Consider the following 18,929-nt stretch of genomic DNA (forward strand, 5'->3'; position numbering starts at 1 on the left):
TCAACACGGTGGGATCTTACTCCTTCCCCAAGTATTCACCATGAAGATGGTGCGTACTTTCTCTAAGGAAAAAAAATGCATATGCTGCAAATATGAAATGGGTATGATGTTCAGTAAGGAGATCTCCCATCAGAAAAATAATCATCCATGGTAATCATCCATATTTTTCTTTACCCCCTGAAATTTCAAAGTGAAATAATCTTATGTGAACAATATCAACTAAAGGTACATCTATACTGAAATAAAAGAGCTGTGGCATGGTTATGGTTGGCCTGGCTCAGCTGATGCTGGCTTATGGGCCTTTGGCTGCAAGGCTAATTACTGCAGTATAAACATTCAGGCTTGGCCTGGACCCTGGGTTCTGGAACCCTTCCCCTCATGTGGTCCCAGAGCTCACGCTCCAGCCCCAGACCAACATCCACACAGCAATTTTACAGCGCCACAGCCTGAGCCCCATTAGCCAGAGTCAGCTGACCCGGGCCAGCCCCTGGTGTTTAATTGTAAACACACATTAAGTGTGCAACAATACCGTCTACTAATGAACCCACCTTCTACAGAATTTGACCTGGCATATTTAATTGCAAAGATGCTTGAGAACAGAGAGTGCACACTGAAAGATTGATCCTGCCCTCTATGTTCTCTGTATGTCTTTAAAAAGCCTGCTACTGTGGTTATGCATGCATGCTTAGCAGCTACTTCTGAAGACAGGGCCTGAACCAAACCCCAAAGAAGTCAAGGAGAATCCTTTAACTGCAATGGTCTTCAGATCAGGTACATCTGTGGCAATGTGTGTATCCTGCTTGGTGAAACAAATTAGCAACTCCCTTGTACTTTAAAAAGTGCAAGAAGTACTTTTTAAAGTGCACTTTAAAAAGTGATTAGTCAAGAAACCTGCCTGCATTAGCCCTCACCGTGAAAAATGTTACTGACCCCTGCATTAGGGAATTAATCATAAATTAAAGCTGTTTTATTATTTTAATCCTTCAGTAAGATGAAATTTTTATTCTCCGTCTGTATTCGCTTGTACTCTGAAAAGTCCTTTAAATGAGAAGGTTAAAGCGTGACTTGATTAGTCTATAAGTACCTACATGGGGAACAAATATTTAATAATGGACTCTTCAAACTAGCACAGAAGAATAAAATATGATCCAATGGCTGGAAGTTGAAGCTAGACAAATTCAGACTAGAAATAAGGCATAATTTTTTTACCTGAAAGAATAATTCATCATTGGAACATATTACCAAGGGTCCTGGTGGAATCTCCATTACTCACCATTTTTAAGTCCAGATACGATATTTCTTCTAAAAGTTCTGCTCTAGGAATTATTTGGAGGAAATGTTATGTCCTGTGTTATGCAGGATGCCAGATGAGATGATCACAATTGTTCACTTCTGGCTTTGGAATCTATAAGAATAATTGAACAAGGGAAGTGATAATTATCCATCTCCAGGTCTTCAAAGCAAGACTGGAAGTCTTCAAAGCAAGACTGGAAGTCTTTCTGGAAGATAAGCTTTAATTAAACATCTAAGATGTTGGGGTAACTGAGTGAAATTCTGTTATACAGGAGGTTGGACAAGATGATCTAATGGTCCCTTCTGGTCTTGGAATCTTTGAAACTATGAATACAGTATTTGTGATTATCATAATAATTCTTTGCTCCTACTTTAGTCTGTTTAGATTGTAAGCTCTTTGGAGCAAGGACTGTCTCTTAGCCCTGATCTACACTAGGACTTTAGGTCGAATTTAGCAGCCTTAAATCGATGTAAACCTGCACCCGTCCACACAATGAAGCCCTTTATTTCAACTTAAAGGGCTCTTAAAATCGATTTCCTTACTCCACCCCTGACAAGTGGATTAGCGCTTAAATCGACGTTGCCGGCTCGAATTTGGGGTACTGTGGACACAATTCAATGGTATTGGCCTCCGGGAGCTATCCCAGAGTGCTCCATTCTGACCGCTCTGGACAGCACTCTCAACTCAGATGCACTGGCCAGGTAGACAGGAAAAGAACCGCGAACTTTTGAATCTCATTTCCTGTTTGGCCAGCGTGGCAAGCTGCAGGTGACCATGCAGAGCTCATCAGCACAGGTGACCATGATGGAGTCCCAGAATCGCAAAAGAGCTCCAGCATGGACCGAACGGGAGGTACGGGATCTGATCGCTGTTTGGGGAGAGGAATCCATGCTATCAGAACTCCGTTCCAGTTTTCAAAATGCCAAAACCTTTGTGAAAATCTCCCAGGGCATGAAGGACAGAGGCCATAACAGGGACCCGAAGCAGTGCCGCGTGAAACTGAAGGAGCTGAGGCAAGCCTACAGAAAACCAGAGAGGCGAACAGCCGCTCTGGGTCAGAGCCCCAAACATGCCGCTTCTATGATGAGCTGCATGCCATTTTAGGGGGTTCAGCCACCACTACCCCAGCCGTGTTGTTTGACTCCTTCAATGGAGATGGAGGCAATATGGAAGCAGGTTTTGGGGATGAAGAAGATGATGATGAGGAGGAGGTTGTAGATAGCTCACAGCAAGCAAGCGGAGAAACCGGTTTTCCCGACAGCCAGGAACTGTTTCTCACCCTAGACCTGGAGCCAGTACCTCCCGAACCCACCCAAGGCTGCCTCCTGGACCCAGCAGGCGGAGAAGGGACCTCTGGTGAGTGTACCTTTTAAAATACTATACATGGTTTAAAAGCAAGCATGTGAAAGGATTACTTTGCCCTGGCATTTGCGGTTCTCCTAGATGTAGTCCTAAAGCCTTTGCAAAAGGTTTCTGGGGAGGGCAGCCTTATTGCGTCCTTCATGGTAGGACACTTTACCACTCCAGGCCAGTAACACGTACTCGGGAAACATTGTAGAACACAGCATTGCAGTGTATGTTTGCTGGCATTCAAACAACATCCGTTCTTTATCTCTCTGTGTTATCCTCAGGAGAGTGAGATATAATTCATGGTCACCTGGTTGAAATAGAGTGCTTTTCTTCAGGGGACACTCAGAGGAGCCCATTCCTGCTGGGCTGTTTGCCTGTGGCTAAACAGAAATGTTCCCCGCTGTTAGCCACAGGGAGGGGGGAAGGTTGAGGGGGTAGTCACGCGGTGGGAGGAGGCAAAATGCGACCTTGTAACGAAAGCACATGTGCTATATATGTAATGTTAACAGCAAGGTTTACCCTGAAAGAGTGTAGCCACTGTTTTATAAAATGTGTCTTTTTAAATACCGCTGTCCCTTTTTTTTCTCCACCAGCTGCATGTGTTTCAGTGATCACAGGATCTTCTCCTTCCCAGAGGCTAGTGAAGCTTAGAAAGAAAAAAAACGCACTCACGATGAAATGTTCTCCGAGCTCATGCTGTCCTCCCACACTGACAGAGCACAGACGAATGCGTGGAGGCAAATAATGTCAGAGTGCAGGAAAGCACAAAATGACCGGGAGGAGAGGTGGCGGGCTGAAGAGAGTAAGTGGCGGGCTGAAGACAGGGCTGAAGCTCAAATGTGGCGGCAGCGTGATGAGAGGAGGCAGGATTCAATGCTGAGGCTGCTGCAGGACCAAACCAGTATGCTCCAGTGTATGGTTGAGCTGCAGCAAAGGCAGCTGGAGCACAGACTGCCACTGCTGCCCCTCTGTAACCAACCGCCCTCCTCCCCAAGTTCCATAGCCTCCACACCCAGACACCCAAGAACACGGTGGGGGGGCCTCCGGCCAACCAGCCACTCCACCACAGAGGATTGCCCAAAAAAAAGAAAGCTGTCATTCAATAAATTTTAAAGTTGTAAACTTTTAAAGTGCTGTGCTTAAAGTGCTGTGTGGCATTTTCCTTCCCTCCTCCACCACCCCTCCTGGGCTACCTTGGTAGTCATCCCCCTATTTGTGTGATGAATGAATAAAGAATGCATGAATGTGAAGCAACAATGACTTTATTGCCTCTGCAAGCGGTGATTGAAGGGAGGAGGGGTGGGTGGTTAGCTTACAGGGAAGTAGAGTGAACCAAGGGGCGGGGGGCTTAATCAAGGAGAAACAAACAGAACTTTCACACCATAGCCTGGCCAGTCATGAAACTGGTTTTCAAAGCTTCTCTGATGTGTACCGCGCCCTCCTGTGCTCTTCTAACCGCCCTGGTGTCTGGCTGCGCATAACCAGCAGCCAGGCGATTTGCCTCAACCTCCCACCCCACCATAAACGTCTCCCCCTTACTCTCACAGATATTGTGGAGCACACAGCAAGCAGTAATAACAGTGGGAATATTGGTTTCACTGAGGTCTAAGCGAGTCAGTAAACTGCGCCAGCGCGCCTTTAAACGTCCAAATGCACATTCTACCACCATTCTGCACTTGCTCAGCCTGTAGTTGAACAGCTCCTGACTACTGTCCAGGCTGCCTGTGTACGGCTTCATGAGCCATTGCATTAAGGGGTAGGCTGGGTCCCCAAGGATACATATAGGCATTTCAACATCCCCAACAGTTATTTTCTGGTCTGGGAATAAAGTCCCTTCCTGCAGCTTTTGAAACAGACCAGAGTTCCTGAAGATGCGAGCATCATGCACCTTTCCCGGCCATCCCACGTTGATGTTGGTGAAACGTCCCTTGTGATCCACCAGAGCTTGCAGCACTATCGAAAAGTACCCCTTGCGGTTTATGTACTCGGCGGCTTGCTGCTCCGGTGCCAAGATAGGGATATGGGTTCCGTCTATAGCCCCACCACAGTTAGGGAATCCCATTGCAGCAAAGCCATCCACTATGACCTGCACATTTCCCAGGGTCACTACCCTTGATATCAGCAGATCTTTGATTGCGTGGGCTACTTGCATCACAGCAGCCCCCACAGTAGATTTGCCCACTCCAAATTGATTCCCAACTGACCGGTAGCTGTCTGGCATTGCAAGCTTCCACAGGGCTATCGCCACTCGCTTCTCAACTGTGAGGGCTGCTCTCATCTTGGTATTCATGCGCCTCAGGGCAGGGGAAAGCAAGTCACAAAGTTCCATGAAAGTGCCCTTACGCATGCGAAAGTTTCGCAGCCCCTGGGAATCGTCCCAGACCTGCAACACTATGCGGTCCCACCAGTCTGTGCTTGTTTCCCGAGCCCAGAATCGGCGTTCCACAGCATGAACCTGCCCCATTAGCACCATGATGCATGCATTGTCAGGGCCCATGCTTTCAGAGAAATCTGTGTCCATGTCCTGATCACTCACGTGACCACGCTGACGTCGCCTCCTCGCCCGGTATCGCTTTGCCAGGTTCTGGTGCTGCATATACTGCTGGATAATGCGTGTGGTGTTTAATGTGCTCCTAATTGCCAAAGTGAGCTGAGCGGCCTCCATGCTTGCCTTGGTATGGCGTCCGCACAGAAAAAAGGCGCGGAACGATTGTCTGCCGTTGCTCTGACGGAGGGAGGGGCGACTGATGACACGGCTTACATGGTTGGCTTCAGGGAGCTAAAATCAACAAAGGGGGTGCCTGTACATCAAGGAGTATTTCAGGCAGGACTGCACGGAGGGTTCCAATAAGAAATGGTGCACCTAAGTTATCGTTCTTATTGGAACAAGGAGGTTAGCCTGGCCTCTGATTGATACATGGCTAGATTTACCTCGCTGCACCTTCTCTGTGAGTGACTGCAGTGTGATCTAGAGGAATGAGTCCCCTAGACAGGGGAGGAGGCAAATGAGTACAAAACAAATCTGGTCTATTTCTTGTTCTGACCCTCTCCATCTATCTTTTACATCTTTGGCTGGCAGCAGACGGTGCAGAAGGACTGCATGCCATCCACATCTCATGGCTGCTCGGCAGAAGATGGTACAGTACGACTGCTAGCCATCTTCATCTCTTGCCTGCCTGGCAGAAGATGGTACAATACGACTGCTAACAATCCTCATCTCTTGCCTGCCTGGCAGAAGATGGTACAGTACGACTGCTAGCAGTCCGTATCGCCTGCCCGCTCACCATAAGACGGTTCAATAGGACTGACTGCAGGACTAAAGAGAATGACCTGGTCAAGTCACTCCAAATTTAGTCCCTGCGCCCATGTCTGCCCAGGCGCTCCCAGCCGACGTGGCCAGGAGCACCTCGGACACTACGAGGACAACTACCAGTCGTATTGCACCGTCTGCTGCCAGAAGGCAATGGGTTGCTGCTACTGTGCAGCAAAGCCGTACTGCGTCTGCCAGCACCCAGGAGACATGGGGTGATGGTTACCTGAGCGGGCTCCATGCTTGCCATGGTATGGCGTCTGCACAGGTAACTCAGGAAAAAAGGCGCGAAATGATTGTCTGCCCTTGCTTTCACGGAGGGAGGGAGGGAGGGAACGGGGGCCTGATGATACGTACCCAGAACCACCCGCGACAATGTTTTAGCCCCATCAGAGTGCTCCATTGTGACTGCTCTGGACAGCACTCTCAGATGCCCGATTGTTTGCCGTTGCTCTGACGCCGGGAGGGGCGCTTACAGGGTTGGCTTCAGGGAGCTAAAATCAACAAAGGGGGTGGCTTTACATCAAGGAGTATTTCAGGCAGGACTGCACGGAGGGTTCCAATAAGAAATGGTGCACCTAAGTTATTGTCCTTATTGGAACAAGAAGGTTAGCCTGGCCTCTGATTGATACATGGCTAGATTTACCTCGCTGCACCTTCTCTGTGAGTGACTGCAGTGTGATCTAGAAGAATGAGTCCCCTAGACAGGGGAGGGGGGGAAGCAAATGAGTACAAAACAAATCTGGTCTATTTCTTGTTTTGATCCACTCCATCTATCTTTTACATCTTTGGCTGGCAGCAGACGGTGCAGAAGGACTGCATGCCATCCACATCTCATGGCTGCTCGGCAGAAGATGGTACAGTACGACTGCTAGCAGTCCGTATCGCCTGCCCGCTCACCATAAGACGGTTCAATAGGACTGACTGCAGGACTAAAGAGAATGACCTGGTCAAGTCACTCCAAATTTAGTCCCTGCGCCCATGTCTGCCCAGGCGCTCCTGATCGACCTCACAGAGGCGACCAGGAGCACCTCGGACATGACGATGACGGCTACCAGTCGTACTGTACCGTCTGCTGCCACAAGGCAAGGGGTTGCTGCTACTGTGTAGCAATGCCGTACCGCGTCTGCCAGCACCCAGGAGACATAGGGTGACGGTTACCTGAGCGGGCTCCATGCTTGCAGTGGTATGGCGTCTGCACAGGTAACTCAGGAAAAAAGGCGCGAAATGATTGTCTGCCCTTGCTTTCACGGAGGGAGGGAGGGAACGGGGGCCTGACGATATGTACCCAGAACCACCCGCGACAATGTTTTAGCCCCATCAGGCATTGGGATCTCAACCCAGAATTCCAATGGGCAGCGGAGACTGCGGGAACTGTGGGATAGCTACCCACAGTGCAACGCTCCGGAAGTCGACTCTAGCCTCGGTACTGTGGAAGCGCTCCGCCGAGTTAATGCACTTAATGCACTTAGAGCATTTTCTGTGGGGACACACACACTCGAATATATAAAACCGATTTCTAAAAAAACGACTTCTATAAATTCGACCTTATTCCGTAGTGTAGACATACCCTTAGTAAGTTCCTGTACAGCACAATGGGGCCAGGATTACATCAGGGACTTTTGGTGCTATTGTAATACAAATAATTAAAATAATAATATAGGAGCATTCTTCGTTTTCTTGGTGTGAATGGTCTCAGAACTGAATTTATCCTGTATCAGGCATCCAAAGAGATTAGCCCTCCAGTTTGTAACTAGACATATTAAGTGCACCAGTCACTCCTAGGGATTTTCAGTTTTTCAAAACAGACTCAAATAAAATACTCAAAATGTGCATACCAAGCCCTATTTAAAAACACACCCTTACCAGCTATGGATTTGGATTATTGTGGCTTTAATTGTTCCTTGTGATTTTGAGCCAATATAAACCTGGCCATCAAAATTTTCGCCTGTAAAGCAGAATAATTGGTAGATGGTGTTTATTTTTATCTTTCTCCTTTCCCTTTTTCACCTCAGCTCAGGCACCCATCTTTCATCAACCTCCCTCTGGCTAAAGTAAAACGTGAAAGCCTGTGTTTCCAGCTGACGCCACTCTGTGTAGCCATTGGCTTAAGGGAATGCTAATGCTAAGCCAGCTGAGGATGTAGTCACTGTCTGTTCTATCATCCTGAGTACTAAAGCTTGCTGACTTCCTCTACTTTGCCATGGACCTGTGACTGCTGACCAAAGTCTTGAACTTCGGCCTACGGTTGTGTACCTGGCATCTATATTTCCTCTTAGTCACTTCTTAGCCTGTCAGTATGGGGTGTGATCCTTTTTGATATTCATGGAGGCAAAACTCAACCTACACTTGTTTGACATGTGGCAGAACAGGTTGGGTGTGCCAGTTAACCTTGGTGCAACCTATCCTCTGAACTTATTTCTCAGTGTGACCTACGGATCTTTTAGTATCAGTCATATACTCTTATGGAAAAACCTCACTGTAAAAATCAAACTCAGGCAAATGTAGCTCAGCCAAGGATCTTCAGAATAAAAATGTGGCTAGAACAGTGCTAGCACCGTAGACCGGTAATCACTATTAGTACTTACAGAAACACAGAACTAGAAGGATAGTGAGTAGAAGCTATTATTGGGCTTTTCGGAGCCAATCTGAGGAGAATATTAAGCTGCCTTCCTGCATTCTGGTATCTGGCTTCTTCAGGATTCTACTTGGCTATCAGCTTCCCCATGAAGCCAGCTCAGACTTTGTAGATGGAGTCTGAGATCGTGGACCCTTCCTGAAAGCTGCTGGTTTTTTAATGCCATCTGCCCCTTGGGAGTCCATGCCCATGGTGCAGGATTCTTCTTGGTCAGACACTTAATGCTGTTGCATAATAGGTAGGGCCCTACCAAATTCACGGTCCATTTTGGTCAATTTCACAGTCATAGGATTTTTAAAATGGTAAATCTCATGATTTCAGCTCTTTAAATCTGAAATTTTATGGTGTTGTAATTGTAGGGGTCCTGACACAAAAAGGAGTTGGGGCGGGGGGGTCGCAAGCTTATTGTAGGGAGGTTGTGGTACTGCTATCCTTATTTCTGTGCTGCTGCTGGCGGCGGTGCTGCCTTCAGAGCTGGGCAGCTGGAGTGTGGTTGCTGCTGGCTGGGACCCCAGCTCTGAAGGCAGAGCTGCTGCCAGCAGCAGGGCAGAAGTAATGGTAGCATGGTATGGTAGGTCACCCCGTTCTGAAGTCAGCACAGAAGTAAGGCTGGCAATACCGTGACCCCCTAAAATAGCCTTGTGACTGCCCTGCAACTCCCTTAAGGGTCAGGACCCCCAATCTGAGAAATGCTGGTCTTCCCCCCCCCCCCCCCCCGTGAAATCTGTATAGTATAGGGTAAAAGTACACAAAAGACCAGATTCCACGGGAGGAGACCAGATTTCACGGTCCGTGATGCATTCTTCACAGCTGTGAATGTGGTAGAGCCCTCATGATAGGACGATGTTTGCATTGTTTCGTAAAGATTCTTTTCTTGAAGGACCTCTGTCTCCTGCAACTTGTACACGCATTGGGCCAAGTTTGCTGTCCTGCACTCACATGAGTATTACCTCACCCTGTTCATAGGCCTATTCACTTAACTGGCATTACTTAAAGAGTAAATTACTACTCAACAAGAATAAGCATAGCAGAACCCATTCACTATTTTGGGTTCAGTCAGTGGATGCTGATGCAGCTGCTGTGGGCAAGCTTCAGTTTTCATCCTAGTAGTTCACCCAGCTCTAATTCTGACTCTTTTATGTTTTACAGAAATTGAACTAGCAGGTCATTTCTTCTTCAGTTGTCCTAAACACAGCTTAAATTAATGGACTCCCCTTTGATCAACACTGAAAATTAATTTCAGAGCATAAAAACTCTTAGTTGCACCTTTCTCCATAAAGATCTAGCTTTTACATGCTTCTCAAAGCTTCTTTATTTAGTAGTAATTGTAGTGGAAGAGGTGCTTAAGCCATTATGGTTAATAACTCATCTATTTGAAAAGGCTGAGTTTAATCAAAACAGGTGCAGCACCCTCACTGCTGCATACTTTATCGCTGATGAGTTTTTCCCATGTGCTGTCTAATTACAACACAGGCAGCAATCCAATACATTAACGCTCTAGATTGGCGTGTTAGTCATGAGCGGCCCACTAAAAAGTAGGTAAGCAGGGTTAGAGGACAACTATGTGTATCATATATATGTGGAAAAGAAGGAAGAAATGAAGGAAGAAAAATGGCTCATTTGGGTAGCGAAGGGAGTTTGTTGCAGTTGCTGTAACAGTCCAGTTTGTTTTTCTTTGCTGACTCATATAAAAGGAAAGGTGTTCATTAACATATATACAGGGTACACAAAATCTGAGATACTTTCTATTAAATATTTTAAATCATCAAAAATTGTGTGATCTGGTACAGTAGCATACACTGGGCTAGATTCACCACATTCAGGTGCACTAATACATAAATTAGGCCCCAGTTCAGCAAGGCTTTAGCTTTAGCTTGTGGCTTAATCAAAAGCCTCCTGGGCCTGATCCAAAATCCATTGAAGTCATTGGGAGTCTAATTACTCCAATGAGTTTTGGATCAGGCCTACAGTAAAGACCAATACACCCTGTGGGGATTCAACCCAGGGGGAACACAGGTCATGTTTCCATCACTACCAGCCCTGCCTAGTGGGTTATGCTGGAGAAAAGTTATTTTAATTTCTGCTTTGAATTTGAATTTGAGAAATTTGAATTTCTCCACCTCACTCCTAGAGGATTTGATCCCCTGTCCCCTCCCAGGGGCAAGCCTGTACCCTGAAATGAACTTGTCCTATTATGTATTATTTCCAGTTTAATGGCTAATTAATTTCAAAGTAATTGTCTTATACCATCTACTTTCTTTAGCACAAAGTCAGACTATTTTTTATAATATCCTGTATCTATTTAACTTGCTGCCATGCCTGTGTTATGTATACTGCATGTCTCATCAAATTATATATATATGAGGACATGTGAAATATATGTCTCTATTAGAAAACATTGGCAAGAGAGAAGATTTCTACTTTGGAAAGTTAAAAATAAAACTATCCAGTCCTTTTAATATGTCTCAAATTTCTATGCCCATTAGTAACATTTATACTTTTACAGTCTGAGGTCCTAACACTTATGCATGTGCTTAACTTTATTCATGACCCTCTGAAAACAATAGGGTTAATCAGACAAGTACATGTACATATTTGGAGAACTGGAGCCTAAAAACAATAATGTGGATCAAATCTTTTACTTCAAGACAGAAGATTACCAATTGGGAAAGAGGGGTATAAGGATGGAATTTTGACTCAGGTGCAACGTTATACGTTAGGGAAAGTGCATTACAAAGTGGGAAGTAAAGCGACTGAATAATATTTGATGAACATTTGTAATGATTTCCTTTGTTTAAATATATATTGTTTCACTAATTTTTTCCATCATTTGACCCACATCTCATATGGAATTTTTGCCTTCTGCTGTGATATCAGCCATTGGTTACTACTGAAGAAAGGATATCAGCATTAGACAGACGAATGGGATGGTGTCGTCTGTGTTCCTAAAAAAGCCAACAAACAGCAACAATCTCAGAATAAATCAGATCAGGAGCACTGTAAATAAGGAAAACATTCTTTATGCCTATTTATTCAGAGCTTTTTCCGAGTGCAATTTTGTAATCTCCCATAATTTACCGTATAAAACCATGGAACTCTTTTATAATCCACCAGTTTCATTCTGCGACCTATCAAGATGTGGTACTGGTTTCGCAACTTCAGGACCTCTATCTTTTCCCACAATCTTGCAGTTTCAGAAGAACTTTCATTAACAAGATGACTCGTGTTTCTACAAGCCTCAACATTTCTGTTCCCATATGTTAGCAAACCACATGGAGAGGAAAACTACTAACTAAGTTGTTTCTCAGGAGGCCGGGTGAGGCATACCCTTGGAAAGTAACGTTGTGAGCCAAGGACAGTTTGTATAAGTGCACTTCATTGAGTACATTTTTCACTCCACAGAGAAACTGCCCTCTGGCAGATTCCTCCCATGTTTTCTCAGCACACCCATAAATCTTGAAACCCCTCCCACAGAAAAAAATAATAAATGATACATACTGAGAGGCAAGCATAGCAAATCAGTTAATATGGTCTTTTATTAAAGACAGATGAATGTGTGGGATGGTGCTGGACAAAAACATCACAGGCTTCTTGCTGACTAAGTCTTTTGACACTTAGGTTTTATTATTCAATAGATCCATCCTTTGAATGTTTAAAAAGAAAACAACAATCTTTCTGAAACTATAGAAATAAAAACACTTAAAACGTACGGATCCTTTTTACCTACCACAGGATAAGTAAACAGGCCTTCCAGGGTAAGTCCCCAATTCCAGAGTTTAAAGAGATCCCTGTAGTGAACAGTGCTGACAAAGTGTATCTACATCATCCATTCATTAAGCTGCATTACTTTTTTTTTAGTGCCGCTGCTGCTGAAGCCAACTGTGTGAGTGCAGTGCATTCGTTCTGGAAGGATTTGCGCTCTATCATGCACTGGGGAGAAATAACTGTTGAGTGCAATTTAACTCTCTAAGTTGGAGGGAAAAATGAATAGTAATTACTCCTGCTCACTTCTCTTTCAGGAAATATGTGTTTTAAAGGCTCAAGTAACTACTAAAGTAGTTGCATGCAGATTTCAAAGATCTTTGAACAGTTTGAAATTCATGATATTTGCAGCCTCACAAGAACCCCTGGCTGCTAAAATGGCTTTGGACCCACTATTTACTGTTCATAAATCAGGCATGACTGAAATGCTGAACAGAAGTCTAACTCGCTCCAATCATCTGATTCTCTAAACGCGGCTCATGATAATATCCATTATTGAAGCCTTCTTTAATGCAAGAAAATCCTTTACACTTGTCATTATATGCTGTGCACCACGTAAGACTGCTGCTTAGATTTTCTAATGCACACAGCCAATCTTCTCTAATTGGGGTTGGATTATTTGTGGCCCTAAGCCTGAACACTGATGTGGAGAAGTTTATTCAACATTCTCCAATTCCAGCTACTGGGATAATATGGATTTTATGTAGATCTCAATTGTTAATCTGCTATATCATGAAGCAGAGCTAGTAGGGAAAAAATGTCCATACTTTTTTTTCTAAACTAAAATGGTCATATTTCAGTTTTTCAATAAAAAAATGAACCTGAACAATTTTTTTTTGTTGAAAAACAATGTGATGAAAAAATATGAAATTGTTCTTTTTTCTTTTTGAATATTTCTAATGAACATGTTCAATGTTTTCCCACCAGCTCTACTACGGATATGGAAAAAAATATGGCAGAGAAATGAACAGAATGACAGAGATGTGAATGCTGAAGATTTTCCTTAGGACAGGGATTCCCAAACTGGCCCAAGGACCACCTTGTGGTCTAAAGAGCCTTCGCTGATGACGGAGACCTGGGTGGTGATATGCTGTGGTTCTCCTCCTAGTTTTCAGCTGCTAAGTGCTATTGAAAGACAACTAAAAATATATGATATACTTTCTCTATATTACTTTTCCACAAAATTGCTGTCGTTGCTGAAGTTGCTGATTGCTGTAGTTGCCACAGGGATGTGATGCGCTTGCAAATCAGAGTGGTGGAGATACGCACATTCATGGTTCAGAGGAAAGGTGATGAAAATGACTGATTAGAAGTGGAGATGGTCCATGAGACAACTTCTGAATTAAAATGTAGTTCACTCTATGAAAAAGTTTAAGAATCCCTATGGCCCAGTTATAATCTCTTCCTCCTTCTCCATAAGGGTCCCATTCTGATCAACTTGTTCATATGAGTAGTCTCATTGATTATAATGAGGCTGCTGGTTTAACTAAAATGAGCAAGATTTGCTCCTAGGTATGGACACCTTGAATGATCACATCACTAGAAAGAGAGGACTTGTGGCACCTTAGAGACTAACACATTTATCTGAGCATAAGCTTTCGTGAGCGCCAGCTCACTTCATCGGATGCATCACGAAAGCTTATGCTCAGATAAATGTGTTAGTCTCTAAGGTGCCACAAGTACTCCTTTTCTTTTTGCGAATACAGACTAACACAGCTGCTACTCTGAAACCTATCACTAGAAAGTGCACCCATCTACATGTAAATGGTTTGATTTTTTTACTTTACCCACAATTCATACTTCTGTTTTACATAATAGAGACCAAAGTAACTTTCAGTTCCTGAATCAGTACTACAGACTGCAGCAACCTGGCCATAATTTTAGCCATTTGCACAATGAGGAAACAATAATTGTCCATACATCTGTGTCACTGTTATTTCTATTTCCTGACATAGTGATCCCCATTCTGCTCCCATTGAAGTCAATGGCAAAATTGCAGTTGGAACTTTAACTACAGTGGACTGAAAAAACAATCATAGTGTAATAACCACCTAGAGACGTTACTGACCATGGCGTAAGAAATAATTCAGTGTTCTTTATGAGGAACCTAAAGGATTGCTAGCTGTAAGCGATTTCCAGATAACTTTGGGCTTCCCAGCTATGTTGGCAGCTTTTGGAGCACCATTGCTTTGCATTGTGCTTCAGACCTGCCTAAGAACAAAAGTGTGTTGCGGTGGGAAGCACTGTTTAAAATCCCTATCTACTTTCAGGTTTCAGAGTAGCAGCCATGTTAGTCTGTATTCTCAAAAAGAAAAGGAGGACTTGTGGCACCTTAGAGACTAACCAATTTATTTGAGCATCCGATGAAGTGAGCTTTAGCCATGAAAGCTCATGCTCAAATAAATTGGTTAGTCTCTAAGGTGCCACAATTACTCCTTTTCTATCTACTTTCAGCTTTTCAGGTTTTTACTCTGAAATGAACTGCTTACAAGCTTTTGTTTACATTCCACCTTTCTTGTTCTTTACATTCTTTACCAATGCACATTAAAGGGTTCACAAAAATGCATCCTGACCTGTTTAAAGTATGTGATTAACTGCTAATATGAGATATTAACTTGCAATGAATTGACAGAGATGATCATGTACAATTATATTTGATGAGGCTAAATCATAATGATCAGTTTGGCTACATTTTAAATAGTATGGTGGCTGCTAAATATTCATGCATTCTGTATACATGTGAGCTCTGATATAAGTCTGCCATAACTTACTGGCCTATTATATTAAACTCCACTTTAATTATCTTCCTGATAACAGCACCTCTTGTATTGCAGGGGTATCTCATAGCTGCCCCTATATTTAGGTTGTCTAACATCTTTTCTTTATAAAAGATTCTGATGAACTTCTTTTTGAGAAGTATTCACACCACCGTTGTTTGCAGCTGGACTTTGCTATTCAGCAGAGGGAAATGTCCTCAGGCTACAGAAGTGCCTTTTCTTTGTCCAGATAAATTCTGTTCAGCTTTTGCTGAGCTATAAAATTGATAAAATCACCATTTCACTTTACTCAGCCTTACTAAATGTATGAACATTGTAAGGCCCAACTCAGGGCCATCCTTAGCATTCACGGGGCCCTACACAGTATAATTAAACTGGTGCCCCTATGCCTGATGGCAGCCCAGGCAGGAGGGACAAGGCAGCAAAGGATACTGAGCTGCCTGGCCCACCTCACAGCAGCAGAGAGTCACAGTTCCCTGCAGAGACCTCCGTACCCTCTCCCTCACTCAGAATTTGCAGCGCCGATGCGTTCAACTCTGTGAATATGGCCACTACCTAAGGAGACTGCAGCGTGCACTGGCTGTGCGGGAGTTGACCCGCTCTTACCTGCTGTCACGGATGGTGGGTGAACCTGCCACTTGGTGAGGCTAGCTCGCCCGCCCACCTCTTCTGCCTGTGGCCCCGCCCACATTCCACCCCTGCTCTGCCACAGGCCACCCCTGCTCTGCCCTCTCCCCTCCTGCTCCCCCTGCTCACCCCCTTCCGGCCAAATCCCTGAACCCAACTGAAGCAAATAACATTTGAAAAAACACTCTTCTGCAATTTCTTTCTAAAGAAAATGGAGCATGTTTTCCGCTGCATGCCAGAAGGTAAAGATTGGACATGTAGAAGGTAGCTAATTAAAAGCACTAAATTTGGGAATAAAAAATGTCAGTCGTGTGTTTTTTTATATACCCTGAAGTTTATCAGAGATTTATTTGCAAAAACTTTGTAGTCAGGGCAAGTCAGCTGTCCTGCTGAACACAAGGTTAAATATTATGGAATACATGATGCAGCACTTCTCTGTTTTACATTTTCTTAGTATTTCTAAGCTGATTTTATATTTTAAATGTACTCTTAAGCCTTCATGAAGTAGTCATTCCAGATTACTACATATTTAACTCACTGAAACAAAGACATTATTTTAAATTAATCAGTCACAGAGGTTTAGTGTGTTCATAACAATGTGCATTGCTTTTAGAAAAAGGGAACACTAATGTACTTTGTGTGAGCTCCATAACAATAGAAAAGGAGTACTTGTGGCACCTTAGAGACTAACCAATTTATTTGAGCATAAGCTTTCGTGAGCTACAGCTCACTTCATCGGATGCATCCAATGAAGTGAGCTGTAGCTCACGAAAGCTTATGCTCAAATAAATTGGTTAGTCTCTAAGGTGCCACAAGTACTCCTTTTCTTTTTGTGAATACAGACTAACACGGCTGTTACTCTGAAACCTGTCATAACAATAGACCTGTTTATGAAATTTCACCAACTTTAAAAAAAAAGTTTCCAAAGATTTTAGACATAACAAAGGATTTTATATCTTACTAAGGTACTGATTTTGCTGGAGGGCTCTCTTAAAATTAGTTCATCAAATAGAACTAAAGGTTTGTCCAGCTATCTAGAAGGAAAGGGGTGTTGCCTCTTGAAGGGCTCTCTTCAAGGGGGCAGGGAGAGGGCAAAGGGAGAAAAGGATGGACAAAAAGGACAGGAATACTTTGAAAGCAAGTTTTTTGTACGAGAGTAATTAAAACTAAAATGTGTATTTTAGAGAAGGGTGGTCTTTTGAAGGATTTATTTTAAAAAACTATATGTCTGAAGATCCAAGCATTTAAGACTAAAGATGAATACTCAGATTGTGCATCTAAAATTCTATGCAAGGATTTTTTAGAGATGTGATTTTATAATCTTCAGCAACACACTAATGAAATATTTTTAAAGCAATTTAAACTAAGGTCCTGTAGATGAACATGTTCTGAGTAAATATTACAGTAATGCACAACTGTTTTTGTCAATAAATTCAGAAACTGATAGTTTTTTCCCCGGGGGTTGGCAAATACCTGTTAAATGGCTTCATTATCACTTGAATGGCTCTTTATCAGTTTCAGACTTGTGCTAAAAGGTCTGGAAGGCTTTTTCACTTTTAATTTACTAGATTCCCCTCCAGAGGAAGACTCACCAGGCTGCAGCTAGCAATGGGAGCCTGCAGGAAGGGTCAGAACAGGGATAGGAAGAGGCGGGAGTGTGGACACTAAGATGCAGTGGTGCCCCAAATTTTCAGGTGCCCTATGCAGCTGCGTATGCTGTATATGTCTAAGGATGGCCTTGGCCCAACTCCTGTCACCGTCAAAGCAGCAGCAGCAGCACCCACTGTCCTGGGAGCAAGTGGGAGCTTCTGGAGCACCTACAGCTGGCGATGTGGGCAACTCTTGCTCCTGAACCTAGTAGACAGTCCTAGTGATCCATACCCCACTCTGGAGGAACCACTTGGGGCAGGAAGAGAGACAGAGTTTGGGTGGACTGAGCTTCCTTCCCAATTAAACTCTCCTTCCAGTCCCAGCATCTGGTTCCATCCCTAAACACACAGTCCCTAAGATACCACACGGGAAAGGAGCTTTCCCAACTCCAGTGGGTTGGGAGAGCAAAAAGAGACAGAAAGAGAGTTAAGTATTGAGCTGGATTGGGCTGCACCCTGGTCATCCCACCTGGATCCATCCTCTGGGATACAAATCTTCTCTTGCTATATCTTATGTCCTACTGTAGCTTAAATAGTAAAAGTCTTTGGTGCAATGCTCATGTTCCAGGGTTCAGATGCCATTGGTGTTGCATGTTGTGGGTCTGGGAGGGGGGGGTTGCACATAACTGAATTTGTTTTCCCCTTTTAAAAAGCTCCTTGGAATTATGCATGCACACAATAAAAGCCAAGCAAATGAACACAACAACCCTACTGTAAAAAAGTGTTATCTAGCTTGTGAAGTCAAGCACTGAAAAGTCACAGCATGCCAGACTTGAGCTTGCTTGTGCAGACTTAATTCTGCCCCTTTGTACACATGTACAATGGTACATTCTTTAATTACATGATAAGACACTATTTTTTCAACTGAACCCCTTCCACATTCATCGTGGCAGTGGTACAGAGACACCACAGGTCACACTGGATGATGATCTCCTTATTCTTGTTGTAGGACTTCCATCCTCTTTCCAGCTGCTTTATCAGTTTCAGTCTACAGTGAAGTACTGTGTGACTAGCTGTGCGACTTACCAGGAGACAACGGTGACTCTGTTCATTCCTCTTGGGCAGCTTTTACAGAGTTTTGATGGACTGGTGTTTCTTCTCACTGTGAACTCTCAACTATGGACTTCTGTTGGCTTAATCCTTTCTGCTTTGCTTTTCAACATGCTTGTTAGATGGCCTCATGAGTCAACAAAATGTGGATGACATGGAGTTGTAAGTATCTCCTCCCCAGAGAAGATAGCTCCACCACATACCTACTCCAATATCCGAAAGAAATAAGAATCTGGATTTGAACATCTATCTCAAGCTTAATCCCAAGTACCAAGGGAAATGATACTGGTAAGTGTGTGAGTGTGTGTGTGTGGGGGTGGGGGTGGGGGTGAATTTAAAAAAACCTGCGGAAAGCATGACTGTTTCCTCTATTGAAGGAGTCTGTTCCTCGGTGGTCAGGGAGGTGCAATTGCGGAGACGTACCTCACCAAGCTCTCTGCCCACATTGGCTAGATGACCAGGCTCACATTGC

At 44.0% G+C, this 18,929-nt stretch overlaps 1 long non-coding RNA gene across 2 annotated transcripts in view; it reads left to right on the top strand.

Moving 5' to 3' along the window:
• LOC142070882 (uncharacterized) overlaps nucleotides 1-18,703 on the top strand; it is a 40,559-nt gene extending 21,856 nt beyond the window's left edge. Inside the window, exon 3 of one of the 2 annotated variants that reach the window (XR_012666800.1) lies at nucleotides 18,580-18,703. This is a non-coding gene — a long non-coding RNA (uncharacterized LOC142070882). Of the gene's footprint in view, nucleotides 1-18,356 lie in introns of both variants that reach the window. The other variant, XR_012666799.1, reaches the window with a different exon arrangement.
• Nucleotides 18,704-18,929: the final 226 nt, after the last annotated feature.

This window comes from Caretta caretta, chromosome 2, assembly GCF_965140235.1.
Source record: "Caretta caretta isolate rCarCar2 chromosome 2, rCarCar1.hap1, whole genome shotgun sequence".
In the NCBI taxonomy this organism is placed as follows: domain Eukaryota; kingdom Metazoa; phylum Chordata; order Testudines; family Cheloniidae; genus Caretta; species Caretta caretta.